We start from the raw sequence: 21,163 nt of genomic DNA, 5'->3' as shown, positions 1-21,163 counted from the left end.
GAGCAGTGAACCAAAGCTCACACGGGCCCCAGGGGCACAAGGCGGACACAGGTTACCCCAGGAAAGCCTCTGGAGAGGTGAGAGCCAGGGCTGAGTCTGGAAGGGTGAGTGCGTGCTCAGGAAGAGAGGAGGGGACGTTTCCAGGAGGGGAAGACTCTTGAGCATGGGGCAAGGGTATTTGAACACCCGGCACCCTGGAGGAAACTCAGGTCCCACCATGCAGGTCCCACCAGCGTGCATTCATGAATGTTCACTGGTCATGGCGGTGTGGGCAGGGCATTGCCTGGGGCCACGTGCTTTCTCCTGTGGGGACTCACTGTTGCCAGGCTCTGTTCAAGGAAAGTGTTTAGGGGGAAGCACACATATGATGCTTGTTTATAAAAAGATGGATGTGGCTGCCTGTGGAGGACGGACTGGAGGGAGGTAGAAGGGTGAGGTGGGGACGCTGCCACTTCCAGGGCAGAAGCCCAGTGGCCGCACCAAGGATGGTGGAGTGGAGACTGGAGGGATTGGAATGTGGGCTCCAGGGGTGCGGGAGGAAAAAGGACCTGGTCTGATGAAGTGGGTGGATCATGGAGTCACTGGGCCCCCCTGGGGGGACAGAGCTACAGAGCAGGGGAGGCTGGTGGATGACGGGAGGGCCCCAGGCAGTCTGGATTTTATCCTGACGGAGGTGAGGTGGGAGTGTCATGGAAGGAAAATGGCATGGACCACTCTGTATATTAAAAACATCTCTCCAGAGGAATAAACAGTACAAAAACTGTTTATTTTATATGTACTAGGACCTAGCTCATATAAAAGTTTAATATACCATAAATGTAGCATTGCAAATCAATACAGAAAGAAGGAATTAGTCACTAGTGCTGGGACAATTGGTTAGTTATTTGGGGAAAAAATAATGTTGACTCCTCAACATCATAAACCAAAATAAAATCCAGATGGATGAAAGAAGTAAATGCAAAAGAATAATAATAATAGAGCTCCAAAACAAGCAGGAAAAAAACAGAGGCAAATACTTATTTGATTTCTGGATGGGACACAGCTTTTTAAGCACCAAACAATGAAAGAAATCTGAGATTGATAGATCTGACTACATTAAAGCAAAACCTCTGAACATCAGAGTGTGTCACAAAATTCAAAAGCAAACACACTGAGGAAGAATATTTGCAACACTGCTGATGGATCAATGATCAATAGCCTTCATATATTAAAAGTTCTTGAAAACAAACAAGAAAACATGCAATCACCCTAACAGAGAACAAAAGACCTTTGTAGAAAAAGGGAGGCACATGCTTAATAGGTGAACGAAAAAATGTTTGCCTGTGTAACTAAAGATATACAAAGACATACAAGTAAAACAACACTTTTAAAAAGCTTACCAAACTAAGAAAAAAATGTTAAATAATAATGTTTAGAAAACCAGTGTTAGTGAGGATGCAGAAAAATGGGTACTCACACTGGTGGGGTTATAATTTGGCCTCTCCACTAGGAAAAATCTGATAACAGCAGAAGCCCTAAAAGTGTTCTCACCCTTTGGTCCAGTAATTCCACTTCTAGAAATGTAGTCTCAGGAAATAATCAGAGATGTAAGCAAAGGTTCACGTAGGTGACTTATACTGCAACATAGTAATTTAAAAAAGGAGAAATAATTCAAAACCCCAAAAAGAAGAGTAGATAAATAAGGCGTGGTATATGCATGTGCTTGAATATCATACAGCGATTAGAATCAAGTTTCCAAAGAATATTCAAGGACACAAGAAGCCTTAATAAAATAATATTATGTGACGGAAACTGAATATAATAGAGATTCCATGTGATTCAGAAATTACATATTGCACATATTATATATTACATACTATATACAGCATATATAAAATTTTATATAGTATACCTACTATAGATAATTATATAGTACATTATGCTAAATATTATATATCATATAAATTGAACAACGCAGAGGTTAGGGGCACCGGACCCTCCACGCAGTCAAAAATTCGCATGTAACTTATATTTGGCCTTCATATCCACTGCCCCTCAGTATTTACCACTGAAAGAAATCCATGCAGTTCAAACCCATTTTGTTCAAGGGTCAACTGCACTATATTATATATATTACATAATATATAGTATGTGTTATGTATATTAGTGTCTGGTCTACAAAGGGCTGTCTTCTCGCCGTGTTGTTGTTATTACTATTGAAACCTCTGGAAGTAGAACCTCCAGAAGCCAGCAAAACCAACTCCAGGGAAACTGAGTCTGGAGACTCCCCCCTCAAAGCTAACCGAACCCATGGGACTTCCCTGGCGGTCCAGTGGTTAGGACTCCATGCTTTCACTTCCGAGGGCCCAGGTTCAATCCCTGGTCGGGGAACTAGGATCCCGCAAGCCGCTCGATATGGCCAAATAGAAAAAAAAAGAAAAAAAGCTAACCCAACCCAATCCACACGCAGAGAGCCACTCATGATGGCAACAGCCCCAAGAGGAAGCCAAGACCTCCAGGGCGCCACCTGGTGGTGACAGAGGTTATACCCGCACACATGCCTAAGCACACCTCTCATTTATAATTCAAACTCAGGGGCATCCTTTAAATCAGCCACATTAGCCCTACTGATCGCCCCCAAGCAGGTACTGCGGGTGGATGTTGTGCTGGTAGGATTTCAGGATTTTAGCATTTGCTTAATAAAAGGAAATTTTGCTCTTAATTTTCTTCTGTAAGAAAAGCAGACACACTGCCATCGTATAAAAACATTAAAATCAATTCAGGTATTATAGTTCCTGTATTTGGGATTTTCAGAGGACTCTCCTTCAACAATAGTTCCAGGGGGGAGGTTTAGTTCCTGTATTTGGGATTTTCAGAGGACTCTCCTTCAACAATAGTTCCGGGGGGAGGTTTCAGTACCTGTGGCCACCCTGTAGCCCATTAATGTTTCCGTAGCTAATCTAAACACGTCTTAAGGGAAGGGATGAGGTATACACAGTACATTTCTAGAACCTCAAATTGAATGTGCGGCACATAATGGAAACTCAATAAACACTTAGTATTACCACTCATTTATTATATAAACATAGATTTATGATCCCACGTGCCTATTGCTGTGTAACAAATTACCCCATAACTTAGTAACTTAGAATAACAATCAATACTTACTGTCTCACCCAGTTTGGGAGGGTCAGGAATTTGGGGTGACTTAGCTCAGGGTCTCTCGTGTGATTGCAGTCGAGATGTTGGCCAGGGCTGTGGTCATCTGAAGGCCTGACTGGGGCTGGAGGGTCCATTTTGGAGTTGGCTCATTCATGTGACCGGCAAAATAGTGCTGGGTGTTGGCAGGAGACCTCAGCTCCTCCCCATGTAGACCTGCCCAGAGGGCTGCTTGTGTGTCCTCCTGACATGGCAGCTGGTTTTCCCAGAGAAAATGATCCAAGAGAGAGAGCAAGACGGAAGCTGCAATGTCTTCTGTGGACGAGCTTTGGAAGTCACACACCGACATTTCTGCATTGGTTACACAGCCCAGCCCAATTCGGGGTGAGAGGGGAACACCAGGAGGCCAGGATCACCAGGGCCATACTGGGGGCTGGCTGCCACCCAGGGACCAAATTGGCCACTTATGTATATTGTTTCTAATCTTCACAACACTGCTATGCGTTGGTTTTATTGTCCTCACTGCATGGATGAGAAGACATCCCCAAAGTAGGCACGTGTCTTATGCAAAAGCAGAAAGATGAAGGGCATGGGTTTGGGATGCGGGGAGCGATGGGGGGTCAGATTCCAGTTGGATCGCTCAGTGGTAAAACATTGCTTTCCCCCAGCCACAGGGTTTCCTCCTCCATTGAAAGACATGTACCAGCTATGTATTTTAACACCCTGCAATCGTTATTTTAAACATCTCCCTGGCTAAGAATTCTTTTTTAATATCCAAATTGGTAAGTAACGACTGCATCTTTATAAAGACATGAACCTCCCCAAGTTAGAGGTTGTGCTACTGGAGAAATTAAACTTTTATAAAGTAGATATTATTTGATTTAGGTATGAAAGTTCTGCTATGTTGGTGAACCTTTTCCAAATTTTAAACAACTGCCTAAATGTATTAAATTAAACTGAGCTTAGATGAGACACTTTAGCAGAAGACTTCTGGAAGTTAGAATAAAGACCCAGGACACCAAGTTGTGAGGCTCTCTCCCCAGCCAGCCCCATTTCCCCACCTCTGAAACTGGAATCACAGCAATCGTGATGATGCTGGTCACGATGATGATATAATAATACTGCATATTATCTCAACTGAGTTTCCCCATAACCTCAGAAGCTGGAATGACTACTTGCCCTTAATTGTACAGATGAGGGAAATGAGATTCCAGAAAGGGTAAGCGATTTCCTCAAAGTCACACAGTTCATTTTTTTTTTAATTAATTAATTTATTTTTGCTGTGTTGGGTCTTCGTCTCTGTGCGAGGGCTTTCTCTAGTTGTGGCAAGCGGGGGCCACTCTTCATCACGGTGCGCGGGCCTCTCACTATCGCGGCCTCTCTTGTTGCGGAGCACAGGCTCCAGATGTGCAGGCTCAGTAGCTGTGGCTCACGGGCCTAGTTGCTCCGCGGCATGTGGGATCTTCCCAGACCAGGGCTCGAACCCGTGTCCCCTGCATCGGCAGGCGGACTCTCAACCACTGCGCCTCCAGGGAAGCCCCACACGGTTCACTTTTGAAGCAGAGTTGAGTGAGAACCTGGGTGTCCTACCTTCCAATCCTGTGATAGTTTTCACCACTCCCAGAATTTGAAAGCCAGCAAAATGATGAACCAGGGGTTGGGGAGGATGAAATGAATTCTCAGGGTGTTTGTGGGTTTCTCATCAGAAGAGTTCGCTGTTTCTTTCTATTGCTTTTCCACTGTGGGTGCTTTGTTTTTTGGGTTTTTTCCTGATTTGAACATGAACCACCTCATTCAGATACACCCAAACCTAGCTTCCTGGAACCGTGCAGAAAAGGATCCCCTGAACCCACCTTACTCCCGTTTTTTCCTCTTCTCTTTTTCCAGCTTCAGCTGCAGGCTGAGCCCCCAGCGCCTGCTCCTCAGTGGCTGGGAAGCCCTGTCAGAGGGTGCAGTTTGGGGAATCCAACTGGCCAAGGCACTGTATTATTCTATCAGCAGCAGGCACCTTCCCTAGAAGTTCCGCCAGACCTTTGTAGGATTCCCTGACGGTCTAGCGCTGGGCTGGAAGAAACAACTGCAGAAGGTTAAGACTCATAAAACAGATTCCATCTTAAAAGATAGCCAAGTGCTCCAGAGATGGCAGAAATGGGGACAGTTGCCTCTTGAACGAAAACAGCACATCATCACTGGAGTACAAGGAATTTCCTGGTACCGTCATTGGAAAAGTGGGAAAAGGTCCCGAGCCACAAGCTGGAGGTTAGAAAGAACAGAACCAGAGAAAGCCAGGAACCCCAGGCCAGCTGCTCGGGGCCACCCAGCCCCGAGCAGTAGCTCCCAAGGCTAGTGTGCATCCCAGAGCGGTACAAGGCTGTGTGGTTCTGGAATCATCCGTCGGGGGACTGAGCTGGGGTGCTTGTGGGTAACATTGAATAATCACTCTCATAGTCTATTTCAGTAAAGAGCACCCTCGTTCAGCTCCTCCGAGCCTCCGTCAGCTGTGCTACTGCGACCCCTCTGTGCCTCAGTGGCAGCCTGGGACCCGCCTGGGTGAGGTTCTCAGTCTCCCAACACAGGGCTCAAAGGGCTAGTCCACTGCATCAGTCCCCTGACCGAGTTTAATGGTTACGAGCAATTTCCATCTGTGGGGCTCGTATTGAGGTTAAAGAGGGTTGGCTGTTTTTTCTTTTTTTTTTTTCTTTAATTAGGGTATAGTTGCTTTACAACGTTGTCTTAGTTTCTGCTGTACAGGTGAAGTGAACCAGCTATATGTACACATATATCCCCTCTTTTTTGGATTTCCCTCCCATTTAGGTCACCACAGAACATTGAGTAGAGTTCCCTGTGCTACACAGTAGGTTCTCATTACTTATCTATTTTATACATAGTAGTGTATATATGTCAACCTCAATCTCCCAATTCATCCCACCCCCTTCCCCCCCTTGGTGTCCATATGTTTGTTCTCTACGTCTGTGTCTCTATTTCTGCTTTGCAAATAGGTTCATCTGTACCGTTTTTCTAGATTCCACATATATGCATTAATAGACGATATTTGTTTTTTCTCTGACTTACTTCACTCTGTATGACAGTCTCTAGGTCCATCCACATCTCTGCAAATGGCACAGTTTCATTCTTTTTTATGGCTGAGTGGTATTCCATTGTATATATGTACCACATCTTCTTTATCCATTCGTCTGTTGATGGGCATTTAGGTTGCTTCCATGACCTGGCTATTGTAAATAGTGCTGCAGTGAACATTGGGGTGCATGTGTCTTTTTGGATTATGGTTTTCTCTGGGTATATGCCCAGGAGTGGGATTGCTGGGTCATATTTATACTTTTTAAAAAAAATTAATTAATTCATTTATTTATTTTTGGCTGTGTTGGGTCTTCGTTGCTGTGTGCAGGCTTTTCTCTAGTTGTGGCGAGCGGGAGCTACTCTTCATTGCGGTGCGCGGGCTTCTCACTCTGGTGGCTTCTCTTGTGGCGGAGCACGGGCTCTAGGTGCGCGAGCTTCAGTAGTTGTGGTTCACGGGCTCTAGAGCGCAGGCTCAGTAGTCGTGGCGCACGGGCTTAGCTGCTCCGCGGCATGTGGGATCTTCCCGGACCAGGGCTCAAGCCCGTGTCCCCTGCATTGGCAGGCGGATTCTCAACCACTGCGCCACCAGGGAAGCCCTATTTTTAGTTTTTTAAGAAACTTCCATACTGTTCTCCATAGTGGCTGTATCCATTTACATCCCCACCAACTGTGTAGGAGGGTTCCCTTTTCTCCACACCCTTGTTATTTATTTTCTATCATTCATTTAACCAGTATTTATTGAGCACCTTCTACATGCCAGGTGCTGGAGAGGCAGCAGTGAAGAAAATGGCCAAGATCCCTGCCCTTCTGGAGCTGACATTCTACTGGGGGAAACAGGCAATATACCAACATACATAAGGTAGTAGTCAATGACATACTTTGCTAGAAGAAAAGGTAGAGCAGGGGCCCTGGCTGGGCAGGACAAGCCCCACTGAGAAAGTGACACTGGAGTAAAGACTCAGGATCAGGAAGTGTGGCAGACACGTAATGGCCCCAAAGATGTCCACGTCCTAACCCTGACACCTGTCTGTAAATGGCAATGTGCAGGGACCTTGTGTGGCAAAAGGGACTTGGCAGGTGTGATTAAGTTGAGGATCTTGAGATGGGGAGGTTATCTGGGTGAGCCCAATGCAATGACAAGGGTACCATGTGTTGATCTGATACACTTGCATTAACCAGCACCTCCATCCCATCCCATAATTACCATTTCTTTTTCTTTTTCTTTTCTTGGCCGTCCCACGCGGCTTGCGGGATCTCAGTTCCCTGACCATGGATCAAACCCAAGCCCTCGGCAGTGAAAATGCAGAGCCCTAACCACTGTACCACCAGGGAATTCCCACCATTTCTTTTTCATGGTGAGAACCTTTAAGATCTGTCTTAGCAACTTCAAGTATATAATACAATCTTTTTAACTATAATCACCATGCTGCATGTTAGATTCCCAGAACTTATTTGTCTCATAAGTGGGAATTTGTACCCTTTGGCCAACATCTCCCCAATTCCCCCCAACCCCCCAGCCCTGGTAACCACCATTCTACCCTCTGTTTCGTAAAACTCATAGAGTTCAGCCTTTTTCAATTCCACACATAAGTGAGATCACACAGTATTTGTGTCTGTGTCTGACTTAATCTCACTCAGCGTAATGCCCTCAAGGTCCATCCACGATGTCGCAGACAACAGGATTTCCTTTTTTCTCATGTCTGAATAATATCCCATTGCGTACATACACCACATCTTCTCTATATTTATCCATTCGTCCCTTGATGGACATTTATGTTGTTTCCAAGTCCAGGCTATTGTGAATAATGTGTCTCCTGTGTTTTCAACGCAGCACCTAAGACACAAGAACTGACCTATTATTCCCTGTAAAGAAAAACAAGTAACTTCCTGTGGCTTCCCACCTCTGTAATGTTTTAGAAGTTAGCAGAACTAACTATCCTGCCCCCCCAAATATCAGCACTCCTATCACAGTGCCTGAAATTCCACTATTTGGCATTAGCTCCTTCAGATACAATCCCCTATGCACGCATTCATTCAATGCCTGCCATGTTGATCGAGGGCTTGCCGCGTGCCAGGCACTATTCTGTGTGCCGAGAATTTAGCAATGAACAAAACAGTCGAGTTCGGGGAAGACAATGAGGCTGAAAAGTCATAACTAGTGCAGTAGGAAGAAAACCCAGAGAATGGAGTCCCAGAAGCCAGGGAAAGGAAGAGTTTTAAGAAAGAGGTGTGATTGACAAATGCTGCTTGCTGCTAAACTGAGTAAGGTGAGGACTGAGAATTTACCTTTGGATTTCGTAAGATGGTTGTCACTGGGAACCTTGACAAGAGCTGTTTATCTAGAGTAGTGGAAGCACATGTCTGATTAGATTAGGTTCAAAAGAGCCTGGTAGTTAAGGCAGTGGAAGCAGTGAGTATAGTTCAAAACTCCGATGTGCAGATCTGCAAGTTGCGCACTGCACAACTCAGAGGTGCCCTTAATACAGGCCATGATGTGAATGCTGCTTCTTGGAGTTATCCAGTTAGATAGCCCTGGTACAGATGAATCTTTCTGGAATTTTTGCTATAAAGGGGAGCAGAGAAATGGGGCAATCGTAGAGGGATGTTGAATCAAAGAAAAATTTTTTTTCAAGATTGGAGCTATAATGACAATTTTGTCACTAATAGGAGTGACTTAGTAGGGAATGACAAATTGATTGAAACCAAATATCCCATAAAACGTAATGACTTATCAGCCGGGGGAAAATTACTTGACAGCAAACTAAAAGCAAACCAAAGCTGGGGGAGAGGGAAGAGACCAAAGCCTGGAAGGAGAGAACCAAACTCAGAAGATTCAAAGATGAACTTCATCGGTCCCCCTGCTTCTACTTTAATATGAGTTGATGTGCCCATAAATGGCAAGCTTAACACAAAGGATGCATCTCTAGTAGGTGAATTCCATGCACAGTGGCAACTGAATAATAGAGAGGAAATTTGATAGGTATATCAATTAGGAATACCTTTGGCTGCAAATAACAGACAATCTAAACTATCAGTGAACTGAACAGGATACAAGTTTATTTCTTTGTCACTTAAAAGAAGCCTGTTAATAGGCAGCCAAAGGCTGGCATGGTGGCTCCCTGATGCCATCAGAGACTCAGGCTCTTTCTATATTTCTGTTTCATTCTCCCAGCCTGCAGCTTCCATCCTCAAGGTCATCTCATGGTCCAAGATGGCTGCTGGAGCTCCAGCCATCAAGACTACCTTCCAGGAAATAGGAAGAATGATCAACCAAAAAGGGCTATCTTCCCAGCTGAGTCAGCGCTCTTTAAGAAGACTTTTTGGAGAATAAAAAAAAAAACAAAGTTAGCAGAAGGAAAGAAATCATAAAGATCAGATCAGAAATAAATGAAAAAGAAATGAAGGAAACAATAGCAAAGATCAATAAAACTAAAAGCTTGTTTTTTGAGAAGATAAACAAAATTAGCCAGACTCATTAAGAAAAAAAGGGAGAAGACTCAAATCAATAGAATTAGAAATGAAAATGGAGAAATAACAACTGACACTGCAGAAATACAAAGGATCATGAGAGATTACTACAAGCAACTATACGCCAATAAAATGGACAACCTGGAAGAAATGGACAAATTCTTAGGAATGTACAACATTCTGAGACTCAACCAGGAAGAAATAGAAAATATAAACAGACCAATCACATGTGCTGAAATTGAGACTGTGATTAAAAATCTTCCAACAAACAAAAGCCCAGAACCAGATAGCTTCACAGGCGAATTCTATCAAACATTTAGAGAAGAGCTAACACCTGTCCTTCTCAAACTCTTTCAAAATATAGCAGAGGGAGGAACACTCCCAAACTCCTTCTACGAGGCCACCATCACCCTGATACCAAAACCAGACAAAGATGTCACAGAGAAAGAAAACTACAGGCCAATATCACTGATGAACATAGATGCAAAAATCCTCAACAAAATACTAGCAAACAGAATCCAACAGCACTTTAAAGGGATCATACACCATGATCAGGTGGGGTTTATCCCAGGAATGCAAGGATTCTTCAATATACACAAATCAATCCGTGTGATACACCATATTAACAAATTGAAGGAGAAAAACCATATGATCATCTCAATAGATGCAGAGAAAGCTTTCGACAAAATTCAACACCATTTACGATAAAAAGCCTGCAGAAAGTAGGCACAGAGGGAACTTTCCTCAACATAATAAAGGCCACATATGACAAACCCACAGCCAACATCGTCCTCAATGGTGAAAAACTGAAACCATTTCCACTAAGATCAGGAACAAGACAAGGTTGCCCACTCTCACCACTATTATTCAACATAGTTTTGGAATTTTTAGCCACAGCAATCGGAGAAGAAAAAGAAATAAAAGAATCCAAATCGGAAAAGAAGAAGTAAAGCTATCACTTTGCAGATGACATGATATTATACATAGAGAATCCTAAAGATGCTACCAGAAAACTACTAGAGCTAATCAATGAATTTGGTAAAGTAGCAGGATACAAAATTAGTGCACAGAAATCTCTTGCATTCCTATATACTAATGAAAAGTTTGAAAGAGAAATTAAGGAAACATTCCCATTTACCACTGCAACAAAAAGAATAAAATACCTAGGAATAAACCTACCTAAGCAGACAAAAGACCTGCATGCAGGAAATTATAAGACACTGATGAAAGAAATTAAAGATGATACAAACAGATGGAGAGATATACCAAGTTCTTGTACTGGAAGAATCAACATTGTGAAAGTGACTATACCACACAAAGCAATCTACAGATTCAATGCAATTCCTATCAAACTACCAATGGCATTTTTGACAGAACTAGAACAAAAAATTTCACAATTTGTATGGAAACACAAAAGACCGTGAATAGCCAAAGCAATCTTGAGAAAGAAAAATGGAGCTGGAGGAATCAGGCTCCTGGACTTCAGACTAAATTACAAAGCTATAGTAATCAAGATAGTATGGTACTGGCACCAAAACAGAAATATAGATCAATGGAACAGGACAGAAAGCCCAGAGATAAACCCACGCACATTTGGTCACCTTATTTTTGATAAGGGAGGCAAGAATATACAACGGAGAAAAGACAGCCTCTTCAATAAGTGGTGCTGGGAAAACTGGACAGCTACATGTGAAAGAATGAAATTAGAACACTCCCTAACACCATACACAAAAATAAACTCAAAATGGATTAAAGACCTAAATGTAAGGCCAGACACTATCAAACTCTTAGAGGAAAACATAGGCAGAACACTCTATGACATAAATCACAGCAAGATCCTTTTTGACCCGCCTCCTAGAGAAATGGAAATAAAAACGAAAATAAACAAATAGGACCTAATGAAACTTCAAAGCTATTGCACAGCAAAGGAAAACACAAACAAGACGAAAAGACAACCCTCAGAATGGGAGAAAATATTTGCAACTGAAGCAACTGACAAAGGATTAATCTCCAAAATTTACAAGCAGCTCATGCAGCTCCATATCAAAAAGAAACAACCAACCCAATCCAGAAATGGGCAGAAGACCTAAATAGACATTTCTCCAAAGAAGATATACAGATGGCCAACAAACACATGAAAGAATGCTCGACATCACTAATCATTAGAGAAATGCAAATCAAAACTACAATGAGGTATCACCTCACACTGGTCAGAATGGCCATCATCAAAAATTCTACAAACAGGGCTTCCCTGGTGGTGCAGTGGTTGAGAGTCCGCCTGCCGATGCAGGTGACACGGGTTTGTGCCCTGGTCCAGGAAGATTCCACATGCCACGGAGCGGCTAGGCCCGTGAGCCATGGCCACTGAGCCTGCGCGTCCGGAGCCTGTGCTCCACAACGGGAGAGGCCACAACAGTGAGAGGCCCGCGTACAGCAAAAAAAAAAAAAAAATCTACAAACAATAAATGCTGGAGAGGGTGTGGAGAAAAGGGAGCCCTCTTGCACTGTTGGTGGGAATGTAAACTGATACAGCCACTATGGAGAACAGTATGGAGGTTCCTTAAAAAACTAAAAATAGAACTACCATATGACCCAGCAATCCCACTACAGGGCATATACCCTGAGAAAACCATAATTCAAAAAGAGTCATGTACCACAATGTTCACTGCAGCATTATTTACAATAGCCAGGACATGGAAGCAACCTAAGTGTCCACTGACAGATGAATGGATAAAGAAGATGTGGCACATATATACATTGGAATATTACTCAGCCACAAAAAGAAATGAAACTGAGGTATTTGTAGTGAGATGGATGGACCTAGAGTCTGTCATACAGAGTGAAGTTAAGTCAGAAAGAGAAAAACAAATACCATATGCTAACACAAATATATGGAATCTAAAAAAAAAAAAATGGTTCTGAAGAACCTAGGGGCAGGACAGGAATAAAGACGCAGACGTAGAGAATGGACTTGAGGACATGGGGAGGGGGAAGGGTAAGCTGGGACGAAGTGAGAGAGTGGCGTGGACATATATACACTACCAAATGTAAAATAGATAGCTAGTGGGAAGCAGCCGCATAGCACAGGGAGATCAGCTTGGTGCTTTGTGACCACCTGGAGGGGTGGGATAGGGAGGGTGGAAGGGAGGGAGACGCAAGAGGGAAGAGATATGGGAACATATGTATATGTATAACTGATTCACTTTGTTATAAAGCAGAAACTAACACACCACTGTAAAGCAATTATACTCCAATAAAGATGTTAAAAAAAGAAGAAGACTTCTTGGAAGTGCCGTGCCACACTTTCACTTCCACTGGTCAGAACTCAGTCACAAGGGCATACACTGAGCCACAAGCGAAGCCAAGGAATGCAGTTTGTGGTTGGGCACATTATCCGGACTCTCTTTCTGATGAACAAGGAGAGAATGGCTATTTAGGTAGGCAACTAGATGTCACTGACTCACAGTTTTCCCAGAGTCATTCAGACGATGCCTTATCAATACCGAGGTTAACCTCAGACCAGCCACAGGTTGGGGGAGGGAGACAGGGAGGCCCTTGATCTTGAGCTTGGAAACGACAGAGAATTCACATTTAAGTGTGACAGCTCCATGTGGGTGGAGACATAGCTACTGCTGGGAACTGGATGACCCTCACAGACCAGCTGCAAGCTCCCCAGGGCACACCAAAGCCGCATGCTTGACCTGGGGCTTGTAGCATTAACCCTAGGATGCCCATGGGGTTCTAGATTTTCAGGGGATGTGTTCCCAGGACACAAGCAGGAAACCCAAGCCTCTAGGCCAGCTCCCCTGTTGTGGCTGGTGCGTTTCACCTCATTGCAGCCTCTGAGCTTTGGCAGAGGACGTGAATTCCTTCCTGTTCCCTTCACTTTCCAGCTCAGGAAATGGTGGAGAGATATTGGGGTCCCAGAACATGCCTCACGTGGCCCAATATTCCTCGTGGCTGCTGAGCTGACATCAATTCATGGAATTTTTGACAACAGGCTTCTCTCTTCCTGTTGAGAAGTTCCCCAGATATAACGACAGAGAGAGACCTACGGGGGTTCAGCCAGAAAGGAAGGGCTATGGGTAAGTCAGACCTCATGGCTCCTTCAAACACTCAGAGGCAACATTAATCTGGACACTTGGATGAAAGGCCTAGCTCCCTGCGCCAGGCCATTTGTAAACTACATGTCCAGAAAGCATCTCTGGACGCAGAGACCTACAGCTCTCCTTTGCGGGGCGCAAGCACAGGGCTGGGAGGACTCATGCTTTCCCTGGCCATCTCACCGTCTTTTTTTTCAGCTACAAATTTAGAAGCAGCATTTAATAAGAAAAACAGAAGCCACAGGAAGAAGGAGGCCCTGGAAACAATATATGTTGCAAAAGACCTTGCGTCTCAGCTGCTCCCAATTAGAGGACATCCGGCTGTCTCTAGGGCAAGAACCCAGTGAGGGGCTGATTGATCAGGAATTAAAGATCAGTGATGACCACATCTGAACGCAGCCCCCCTCCCCCCGGGAATGTTCTTTGCTAGCCAGGGCATGATGTTCCCTGTGGACCCCCTGCCCCCCTCTCCTTGACATTGGCTGCTTTTTCTTCCTCCCCTCCTTCCCTCCTGCTCTCTCTCCACCTCTTCTCACTCTTTCTTCTCCCTGTCCCGTTACCCTTTTCCCCTCCTTTGTCAAGGTCTCTAGTCCTGTTAGAAGACATCCCTCAAACATTACAGACTGACTGTGTGACGTGTAAGCTAAATGCATCCCTGCTTAAGACATCGCCTGTCAAAGAGGAGAAGAATGAATAATAACAGTAGCCATGCTTACTGACTGCTTATTATGTGCCAGGCAGTGTCCTCAGCACTTAACAATCATTACTAGCTCTTTCGTTCCCCAGAACGATCTCCTGTTGCAGGTATTTATGTTGCCCCCATTGAACAGAGAAGGTGGCATTCAGATGAGAAGGTTTGAGGGAGAGACTGAGTGACCTCTTCCTTTCTGCTGTTTCTGTGGGGAACTCCTCTTGAAACTCCCCGTGGGGTCCTTGTGAAGAAGCTCATTTCCTTCAAGGAGGCTGGAGAAGATGCAGGCTTGTGACCTGGCTATAAAAAGGCAGTGGAACTTCTCATTCTATAGGCACAGGTTGATGAAGCAGGTGACAGTGGGTTAACTGGTATGGTATTTTCCCTAGACGCAACTGGTCAACCAGTTGTCCCACCTGTTACTTCTATTCCACATGATTTGGAGTCATTGAATCAGTTGGCATGTGCTTCTTTGGAAGTAATGGGAAGCCCAAACAAAGTGTTTCAATGATGAAGCCATTGATCATCTCCCCTAGCAAGACATCCAGAGGTAGAGTGGTTCCAGGGCTGGTTAATTCAACAGCTCACTGATGGCATCGAGGACTCAGGTTCCTTCTATCTTTCTTACTGTCATCCTCAATGGCATCCCTCATGGTCTCAAGGTGGCTGCCACAGCTCCAGGCAAACATCCACACACAACATCCAGAAGTGGAAAGGGGGCTATCTCCTCCTTGTGTCTCTATAGGAGCTAAGAATCCTTTCCCAGAAGCCCCCAGGAGACTTCTCACACCTCATTGGCGAGAACTGGTCACATGTCCATGTCTAAGCCAGAAACAGGAAAAAGGGATGGAGCCACATGTTTGCATCAACGGATCAGGATTTACCCACATCTGCGCGGGGGAGCAGTGGGCATGGAAGAGGCACACGGCTGTTGGGTTGAAAACCAATACGTTCTGCCTCAAGTATCTTCCTTAATGACACATTCCCATCTACCCCACCTTACAAAGTGTTGTCATGCCAATGAGTTCAATGTTCAGTTTCTTTGCAGGCTAGGGAAACTACCTGTTCTAAATGCAAAACATGTGAAATTCACCTTTTTCCGATTCTTTTAGTCTTTTGCCTGGACGCACAGAGCTTTGCCTTGCCAGCGTGTACCTGATCAAACACCAATAACGATACAGTTAAAACAAGAAACAGTCCCAACCTCTTGGCTCGGTTCGATTCAGAGGTAACCACATACAGACTTTCTGGGTGTTTCTGTAACGGATTTTGAGCTCTGCCTGTGTTTAGAAGAGATTGGTGTCACATATAAGCAATGTGGAGCCAGGGGAAGTGTAGGCTGATTCAGCAGGGGGTCTGAAAGAGGGAGCCAGAGAGTCAGGAGAGACCGCGATGGACACCACAGAAAGATACGGACAGACAGCGAGAGAGCTCGTACTGGGCTTCTCTCATCTCCTTCCCAGGCAGGATATGCAAAGACTGCTCCAAAGAAATGGACAGCTGATCTCTTAAGACGCAGAACATCTCACGGAATCCCCAAATACGTCACCCTATCATCCCATAAGCAGTCCTAAATCCTAGACCACAGGACCACTTGTGCAAGATCTCACAGCTAGCCCGGAATAGAACTCAGTATGCTTAGATCCCACCACCAAACCTGGCACTGTTACAGAATAATAAGAAAAATAACCCCCATGTGGTCAGCTTTCACCATGTGCCAGGGACTGTCCTCAGCATTTTATATTCCTCACCTCATTTGCTCTCCCAGGAATGCTGGGAGGTGGGTGTGATTTTTAATGCTCGTTTTTCAGTTACCCATTAACACCTTGGTGAGGCTGTTCAGTGAACCACCTCAGTTTCCCCAGCTAGTAAGTGGCAGAGCCAGGAGTTTAACCTAAGCCTGTCTCTCTAACAATAAGCTATGTATACCGCCATAAGCATTCCAAGCATCTTCCTAGCACTGAAGTATTTTTTTTAAGTCTTTGTTGAATTTGTTACAATATTGCTTCTGTTTTATGTTTTGATTTTTTGGCCCTGAGGCACGTGGGATCTTAGCTCCCCAACCAGGGATCGAACCCGCACCCCCTATATTGGAAGGCGAAGTCTTAACCACTGGACTGCCAGGGAAGTCCCTAGCACTGAAGTATTTTATTAACATGGACAGTGGTGGCAATGAGCAAAGATTATTCTAGAGGCTGATTAATAGCATTATGATTATTTAGAAAACTCTAATAATCCAATAAGTGGCCATGCATGGAAGTAATGCAGAAAACTGTGTGAAGCCACCAGGAAAAGAAAGGAGTATGGGAACATTTCCTTGGGGAGAGAGCGGTCTCGCTGACCCTCTGTCTCAAGAATCACTCACAGGGCTTCCCTGGTGGCGCAGTGGTTGAGAGTCCGCCTGCCGATGCAGGGGACACGGGTTCGTGCCCCGGTCCGGGAAGATCCCACGTGCCGCAGAGCGACTGGGCCCGTGAGCCATGGCCGCTGAGCCTGCGCATCCGGAACCTGTGCTCCGCGACGGGGGAGAGGCCACAACAGTGAGAGGCCCACGTACCGCAAAAAAAAAAAAAAAAAAAAAAAAGAATCACTCACTCCTCAATTATATGTATACAAAGGTTCAGAGCAGCTTTATTCAAAATAACCAAAAAGTGGAAACAACTCAAATGTCCATCAATGGATGAACAGATAAATTGTGGTCTACCTATAGAGTGGAATATTATTCAGCCATAAAGATGAATGAAATTCTGACACATGCTACCATGTAGGTGAACCTCACAAACGTCGTGCTGAGGGAAGGGAGCCAAACACAAAATGTCACATATTTTGTATGATTCCTTTTCTTGATTATTATTTTGTTTGGCCATGCGCACAGCTTGTGGGATCTTGGTTCCTCTGCCAGGGATCGAACCCAGTCCCTCCCTCAGCTGTGGAAGCATGGATTCCTAACCACTAGACCACCAGGGAAGTCCCAGTACGATGCCTTTCTATGAAATATCTAGAATAGGCCAATTCAAAGAGATAAGAAGGAGATTGTTGGTGTCCAGGGGCTGGGGGAGGGGGGAATGCAGAGCAACTATTTAATGGGTATGGGGTCTTCTCCTGGGGTGACAAAAATGGACTGGAACTAGATAAAGGTGATGCTTAGACAACATCACGAATGTACTAAGTGCCCCTGAGTTATTCCACTTAAAATGGTCAGTTTTATGTCATGTGAATTTCACCTCAATGAAGAGAAGAAGAAAAGAATCAGTTATCCTGATTATAAAATAATCACATTCTCATCAAAGCATCTGAAAGGGACACAGCCACTCTCCTTCCAACAGGTGGGGTGAGAGCTGGCGCTCTAAGAACGGCTGAAGCTGGTCACTGCTAGCAACTGCTAACACAGGCGCTGCTTGATAAAGTCAGATTGCTAAGTGCGGAGTAGCCCAGTGGAATAACGTAACAGCATTTTAAGAAAGCAGGATGTATTTCTGATGGCTGAGGTCTGCAGGACCACTGCAGCGAAGCAGCAGTACCACTGAGAGATCTGACCCCATATCAGAAAGGATGGCTGACTCTGGGTCTGCCTGGGGAAACATCTCTGAAATTAGTATGTTAGAGAAAAATGCAATCATTAGGTCTGAAATCGGCTTTGTCCTCCAGGAGGAAATTGAATTGGCTTCCTCTGACATCAGTTACCTTTTAGACGAAGCCTCCTGTGTTCCTGATTTGAAATTTCATTGGGCAGGGGGGCGGGATCTGGTTTCTGTCTGCTTGGGACGGGAGGGGTGGGGGGCAGGTGGAGAAGAAAGGGGATCAGGCAGCAGTTACAGGGCTGGCGGAGGGAATTCTCAGCCACAAACATCCAAGGCACCTCGTCTGTTGAGAAAGAGAAAATTGCAGTGACCCTCAACTTTTGATTGTCAAAAGCTGGGTGACTGTCGAGTGTGTATGCAAACACTGACATCTCAATGACAAAGCTATGCTGGAATATAGGCTCCAGATTTCCTAAGGGGTGAGGGTAGATGGCCTTCATCTGGTGGAAGGAAAGGGGAGATCCCAGCCCTCCACACGAAACAAAGAGCTTCTGGAAAACATCTGGATCCGTCACTTCTGCAGGACCTACCCTCCACCCACCGGGAGTGGCGTGTGCATTGTCCAAGGCGATGTTACAGCAGGTTGGCGTATCCCTTCGGAGATGGTACACGGTAATGTGACAAAAGACAGAGGCCTCCCGGCTCCCAAAGTTTCCTCCTTCTGTTTGCCCCTTTAGCGAAGATGTCGCTGCCTTACCTCCTGCGCCTGGATCAAAATGGGCTTTCACCCAGTCTTTCCTAAGGTCTTCCCCGTGGTCCGCCTTGGCCTCACCTGACCCTCTCTGCATCCCACCACTTATAATAACTTTCTTTGCTCCTCTGCGCTGAAGCCATAACTATGGCCCCATCACTCTTACAGCCCTTTACACACTTCTTGGAAGGTTCCCCACTGGGCACCACTGGCCTCTGCTGACCCATCCTCCCCTCCTTGAAGGCTCCCTCTACTATCTAGCACTTCCCCCTGCACTGGGACCTCCCCAGCTTTAAGTCTCACCCACAGTAAACATACGGGTGTCTTTCCAGTTCAACACACCTATTGGGAATCACTCTTATCCAGGTATCGAGTCGAGAGCTTTCACATTATTTTCACATTTATATGAGAACTCTGGAAGACTTGAACGAACCCTGTTTCATCAACACTATGGAATATTATGCACCTGTTGAAAAGAATGCGTGAGGGCCACGTGTTGACGTGAAGAGGTAACTGACACACCAAGTTAAAAAACCATGAGCACGTGATCAAGGTTAACCTCATCAGCAACGGGATGATCGCATGTACTGCTGATAGGATGTGATGAGAATTTGCCTGTGTTCTTCCTCCCCAGAACCTATCGCAGAGTCTACGCAAGAGAAATAAATCAAACAAAGACCCACTGAGGGGCATTCTACAAAATAATTGGCCGGTATTCTTCAAAAGTGTCAAGGTCATGAGAGACATAAAAGAACTAAGGAACTGTCTCGGATTGGAGGAGACTAAGCAGACATGACGACTGAATGCAGTGTGGCACCCTGGATGGGGATATTGGGGGGAAACGGGTGACACGTGAATGAGGATGGAGTTTAGTTCACAGTAATGTACTGGAGTTGGTTTCTTGGTTTTGACAAATGTACCATAGGAGAAACTGGGTGAGGGCTATGTGGGAACTCTTCGCAACTTGTCTGCAAATCTAAAACTATTCCAAAATTTAAAGTTTTTGAAAACAACAGCAGGTTGTAAGGTGAATAGTATACTCTAATTTTTTTTAAAAATCAAAACCAATAATGGATGGACCTAGAGATGACCATACTAAGCAAAGTAAGTCATCTGTAGTGAGGTGGATGGACCTAGAGTCTGTCATACAGAGTGAAGTTAAGTCAGAAAGAGAAAAACAAATACCGCATATCTGTATATTAACGCATATATATGGAATCTAGAAAAATGGTACTGATGAACCTAGTGGCAGGGCAGGAATAGAGAGGCAGACAGAGAGAACGGAATTGAGGACACAGTGGGGGAAGGGGAGGCTGGGAAGAAGTGAGAGAGTGGCATGGACATATATACACTACCATGTATAAAACAGCTAGCTAGTGGGAAGCAGCCGCATAGCACAGCGAGATCAGCTCGGTGCTTTGTGACACCTAGAGGGGTGGGATAGGGAGGGTGGGAGGGAGACACAAGAGGGAGGGGACATAGGTATACATATAGATGATTCAGCTTGTTGTGCAGCAGAAACGAACACAACATTGTAAAGCAATTATAATTCAATAAAGATATAATTAAAAAAAAGAAAAAATCAAAACCAATAATGGATGGACCTAGAGATTATCATACTACGTGAAGTACGTCAGACAGAGAAAGACAAATACTATATTGTATCATTTACATGTGGAATCTAAAAAACAGTACAAATGAACTTAATTACAAAACAGAAACAGATTCACAGACATAGAAAACAAACTTATAGTTACCAAAGGGGAAGGGGAGAGGGATAAATTGGGAGTACGGGATTAACAGATTCACACCACCGTACATAAAACAGATAAGCCACAGGATTTACTGTATAGCACAGGGAATTATATTCAATACCTTGTAATAAACTATAATGGAAAAGAATCGAAAGAAGAATACAGATATATACATATACATGTATAACCAAATCACTTTGCTGTACACTTGAAACTAACACAATATTGTAGATCAACTATACTTCCATTAAAAAAAAATAAACATGCCCCTATGTACAAACATGGCATAGAAGGATACACGCTAAACGTGGGGTGGGGGTGAGATGACGGGTAAGGGGATTATTAACATCTTTCTGTTACTTGAACTGCTGCGATTAACAACCTGTTTTTATGCTATCTGACCTGCTGCAGAGAGTAAAATATGCAATCTTTTAAAAATCTAATAAAGTTTGAGGTCGGGGGCGGGATGCCTCTCTATCTCCAAAAGCAGTGGCAGGAGAATATTTACTGGAGCTTTAACAAGGAGGGCCAAATTACACCCTCCCCCAACCCCTGAAATAGTTTCTCTCTCCAGACACACAGTGGTATTTCCACTGTCCCCATTAGGCAGTTAAACTTGATGCCAAGTATGAGAACAATTATTACCCACAGTTTGGCAG

General features: G+C 44.6%; 1 protein-coding gene and 1 long non-coding RNA gene across 5 annotated transcripts in view; one reads left to right on the top strand and one right to left on the bottom strand.

Moving 5' to 3' along the window:
* Nucleotides 1-21,163, bottom strand: part of RFLNA (refilin A) — a 244,657-nt gene that overhangs the window by 106,511 nt on the left and 116,983 nt on the right. The gene's annotated exons all lie outside the window — the stretch shown is intronic.
* LOC137204188 (uncharacterized) lies at nucleotides 13,327-19,762 on the top strand. Its single transcript, XR_010933456.1, has 3 exons — nucleotides 13,327-13,769; nucleotides 15,591-15,706; nucleotides 19,385-19,762. It is a non-coding gene; the product is annotated as an uncharacterized lncRNA (long non-coding RNA).

The sequence above is a fragment of the Pseudorca crassidens genome, chromosome 12 (assembly GCF_039906515.1).
Source record: "Pseudorca crassidens isolate mPseCra1 chromosome 12, mPseCra1.hap1, whole genome shotgun sequence".
Classification (NCBI taxonomy): Eukaryota; Metazoa; Chordata; class Mammalia; order Artiodactyla; family Delphinidae; genus Pseudorca; species Pseudorca crassidens.
This window is presented reverse-complemented; position numbering and strand designations above follow the sequence as displayed.